Below are 5,127 nucleotides of genomic sequence, written 5' to 3' on the forward strand. Positions count from 1 at the left end.
AGAGTCAAAGGGAAGCAAGAGTTGATATTGTACCGCTGGAAGATGATGCTGGTGAGTTAGTAATCGAGCAAAGAAATTGCGGCCGAATGTAATAGGTATTTTGTGTCAATCTTCATTGTGTAAGACACCAGCAGTATCAGACCATAAGACACAGGAGCAGAATTAGGCCATTCAGCCCCATCGAGTCTGCTCCGCCGTTCTATCAATGCTGATCCCGGTTCTCACTCAACCCCATGCACCTGCCTCCTCGGCATATCCTGTAATGCCCTGACTGATCAGCAAACTACTAGCTTCTGCATTAAATGTACCCACAGACTTGGCCCCCACTGTCGTATGTCTCAGAATTCCACGGATTTACTGCTCTCTGACTAAATAAAATCCTCCTTAACTACTCTAAAAGGTCACTCCTCAGTTTTGAGGCTCTGTCCTCTGTTATGGCTACACCCACCATACGAAAAGTCCTCTTCTCATCCACCCTATCCAGACCTTTCCACATTTGGTGGGTTTCAGTGAGACTTAATATGCCCCACCCGCATTTATTAAACATAGGTCAGTGCAGGAGTACAGGCCCAAGGCTGACAAATGCTCCTCATATCTTAACCCCTTCATTCCCAGGATAATCTTGAACATCCTCTGACAACACACCTTTTCCGAGATATGGGTCCCAAATACTCTAACTGTGGCCTAAGTAGTGTTTTATAAATTATCAGCATTATCTCCTTGCTTATATTTTCTACTTCACTTTGAATAAATGCCAGCATTGCATTTGCCGCCTTTACCACAGACTCAACCTGTAAATTAACCTTCTGGGAGTCTTGCCCAAGGACTCATATTTCCATCTGTACTTTTGTTGTTTAAAACTTCTCAATCCTCAAACTCCTCAATAGTTTACTGTTGTTCCTTTTGCCAAAATGCATTATCGTACATTTCCCAATATTGCAGTCCATCTGCCACTTTTTTGCCCATTCTCAAATGTGTCTGTGTCCTTCTGCAATCACATTGCTTCCTCAGCATTACCAATGCCTCCACCTATCATTATATCATCCACAAACCTTGCCACAAAGCCATCAATTCCGTATCCAAATCATTGACAAACAATGTGAAAAGTAGCAGACTGAATACTGACCCCTGAAGACCACTAGTCACTGCTAGCCAGCCAGAAAAGGCTCATTTTATTCCCACTCGCTGCCTCTTGGCTGTCAGCCATTCCTCTATCCATGCCAGTATTTCTTCTGATTATTATATTTTAAGCAGTCTCATGTGTGACACCTTCTGAAAGTCCAATTAAATGATATCCACTGCGTCTCGTGTCCATCCTGCTTATGACTTCCTCGAAGAACTAACAGATTTGTCAGGCAAGATTTCCCTGTACAGAAGCCATGCTGGCTTTGACTTATTTTATCATTAGTCTCCTAGTACCCCAAAACCTCATCTGTTATAATAGACTCCAACTCTTTCCCAGCCACTGAGGTTCAGCTAACTGGACTATAATTTGCTTTATTTTGCCTTCTTTCCTTCTTAAAGAGTGGATTGACATTTGCAATCTTCCTGTCCTCTGGGACCATGCCAGAATCAAGTGTTTCTTGACGAGTCACAGCCATTGCATCTGTTAACTCTTCAGCAACCCCTCTCAGGACTCTGGGATGTAGTCCATCTGGTCCAGGTGACTTATCCATGTTAAGAACCTGAGTTTGCCTGGCACGTTTTCCTTTGTTATAGCAATGGCACTCACTCCTGCTCCCTGATACTCACGGATCTCTGGCACACGCTAGTGTCTTCCACAGAGAAGACAGATGCAAAGTACCTATCAAATTCATCTACCACCTCTTCCTGATTTCTACTCCATGAGCATCATTTTCCACTGGTCCTATATAAACTCTCGCCTCCTTTTCACATTTTTATGATGGTTTACATTATTGTCTAGTTTGCTCTCATCTTTCACCTTTCCCTTTCATATAGCTGCTTTTTAGTTGCCTGTTGTTGGATCTTAAAAGCTATCCAATTATCTAATTTCTTACTCAATTTTGCTCCCTTAGAAACACTTTCCTTGGCTTTTATACAGTCCTTAACTTGCTTTGTCAGCCACAGTAGCCTCGCTCCGCTGTTTGAGAGCTACTTCGTCGGGACATATCTGTTCGGTACATTATGAACTATTCTCAGAAACGTCAGCCATTTCTGCTCTGGTGTCATCCCCACCAGTATCCTTCTCCAATCCACCTGGGGAATCACCTCTCTCATGCCTCTGTAATTCCCTTTGTTCCATTGCGATACTATGCATGTGACCCATGCTCCTCCCTCACAAATTGCAGTAGGAATTCAATCATATTATAATCACTGCCTTGTAATGGTTGTTTTACATTAACCTCCTCCCTAATAAGATCTGGGTCATTACACAACACCAAATCTAAGATAGCAGTTCCCTGAGTTGGCTCAACCATCAGCTGCTCTAAAAAGCCATTTCGTAGGCGTTCAATACATTCCCTCTCTTGAGATCTCACACAAAGCTGACTTTCCCCTTTCTCCTTCAGGTTGAAGTCACCCACTACAATTGTGTCATTGAATTTATTACATGAATGCCAAACATTCAGGAGTATCTGAGGAAGAAGTGAGGATAGATTTTTTTAATACAACCATATAACGATATAACAATTACAACACGGAAACAGGCCATCTGCTTTTACCAAGGAGCGAAGGTGTTTTGGAAGCTGAAAGGCCTGAAGGTAGATAAGACTCCCGGACCAGAAGGTGAACACCCCAGGGTTCAGAAAGAGGTAGCTGAAGAGATTGTGAAGGCATTGGAGTCATAGAACACTGTAACACAGGAAAATGCCATTCGGCCAATCTAGTCCATGCCAAAGCATTAATCTGCTGAGTTCCACCTAGACCATAGCCCTCCATATCCTTCTCATCCATGGACCAAAGCAAACTTACAGATTGAAATCGTCCCTGTCACTTGCCTTGGCAAGTTGCACACTCTACCCGCCCCTGAAAGAAGAAGTCCCCCCTTAGTTTTCGCTTAAAGCAATGATTAATGATCTATCACGAATCACCAGATTTTGGAACGGTTCTGGTGTCACAATGGGGGGGGGGTGCGTTGGGAGCAAGGGTGGACCCAAATGCAAGACACATCTTGTGAGGTTACTTAGATTTAGTTTAGTGTTTGATACCAGGAGAGCAAAGCAGGAGCAGGATTAGCAAACTGGACAAGGACTCAGGACTGGGACTAGGCTGGGATTGGACTCGGAATCGGATCCCAGAACTAGAGGCGACAAGGAGAGGCTACGGTATGGACTCCGAGGCAAGGACCCGGTACCTGAGTCTTGCCTCAGGCTCGGACCCCAGAACCAGGCATGGACATGACATGGGCTAGGGAGAGGAGGAACATGGAAAAACAGAGTCTCGGTCTCGGGAGAGCAGGTACATGGAACCATGGACACATACACAGAACAGAGAGTTGGGACCCCTCCTTGGGTACAGGACATAGGGCCGGGACTCATGACCCCCCCCCCCACCCGCGGGGCAATGGCAAGACGGACTGACTTACCCCACGGAGGGGAGGACAAGACAAGACCAACACAAAAGAACACCAGACAGTACCTATCTAGCTCTGATGATAGAAATAGACGGAGGTGCAGGCGAGGGCTAGAGGCGAGAGGGGCAGAGAAGGGATTCAGACAGCAGGGTAGGACAGGAATCACAGACTGCCAGGGCCAGGACTTGACCCGGTACGTGGATGCCCCCCAGAGCCAGGACTTGACTTGGAGCCTCCGGGTAGTGGCCTGCTTTCGACTCGGCCTGGGATCAGTAGACAGCGGTTCTTGATTCCCTCCGGCGGGATAACTAACGGACCCACCTCAGTGAGGGAACTTTGCAGGCTCGCTTTGGCGAGGTAACTTGACAGGGTTGCTCCGGTGAGGAGAGGCAAATTACCAGCACTCGCTTCGGGTGGAGACTAGACTTGCTTTGGCCAGATGACATTGGCACGCTGTACCTTGGTGACTTTGCAAATGCTCCCGCACCGAACAGCTGAAAGCCAGAAACTATAAACTACCAGTTCAGCCGAGAATAAGTTGCCTCTAATCACCAAGGCCGAGGGACACGGGAAAACAGGGAGTCAACAGTCCGGATCATAACATAAACAAAGTAAATTTAAAGAGACACCGATCCGGACCATGATAGTAACCCCCCACAATGGGAGCCTCCAGGCAACCAACAGATTTGCCTGTATTATCGGTGACCCGGGTGGTGGAGGGGGTTTTGGCCGGCAGCAAAACAGAACAACAACACCTTGACTTTAGGCTGACAAGAGTTTGGAAAAACAGTTTGTGTCTGCTGGGTCCATGTTTGGCGAGAGCGCTCTCTCACAATGGGGGGGTGGGGGCATTCGGAGCAAGGGTGGACCCAAATGCAAGACACATCTTGTGAGGTTAATGAGATTTAGTTTATTGTTTGATATCAGGAGAGCAAGGCAGGAGCAGGAAATAGCAAACTGGACAAGGATTCAGGACTACGACTAGGCTGGGACCAAGGGTCTGGGCTGGGACTCGGAATCGGAGCCCAGAACTAGAGGAGACATGAAGAGGCTACGATATGGACTCCGAGCCAGGGACTGGGCAAGGACCCAGTACCTGAGTCTTGCCTCAGGCTCGGACCCCAGAACCAGGCATGGACATGGCATGGGCTAGGGAGAGGAGGAACATGGGAACACAGAGTCTCGGTCTCGGGAGAGCAGGTACATGGAACCATGGACACGTACACAGAACACAGAGTTGGGACCCCTCCTTGGGTACAGGACATAGGGCCGGGACTCTCACACAGAACAGAGAGCCGGGACCCCTCCTTGGGTACAGGACATAGGACTGGGACTCATGACCCCCCCCCATGGGGCAACGGCAAGACAGCCTGACTTACCCCACAGAGGCGAGGACAAGATGAGACAAGATATGACCCCCCGCGTGGTAACAGCAAGACGGCCAGAATTATCCCACAGAGGCGAGGACAAGACGAGACATGACCCCCCGCGGGGCAATGGCAAGACAGCCTGACTTACCCCCTGGAGGCGAGGACAAGACATGACCCCCTGCGGGGCAACGCAAGAAGGCCAGACTTACCACACAGAGGCGAGGA

This window comes from Mobula hypostoma, unplaced genomic scaffold (assembly GCF_963921235.1).
Source record: "Mobula hypostoma unplaced genomic scaffold, sMobHyp1.1 scaffold_45, whole genome shotgun sequence".
Taxonomy (NCBI): Eukaryota; Metazoa; Chordata; class Chondrichthyes; order Myliobatiformes; family Myliobatidae; genus Mobula; species Mobula hypostoma.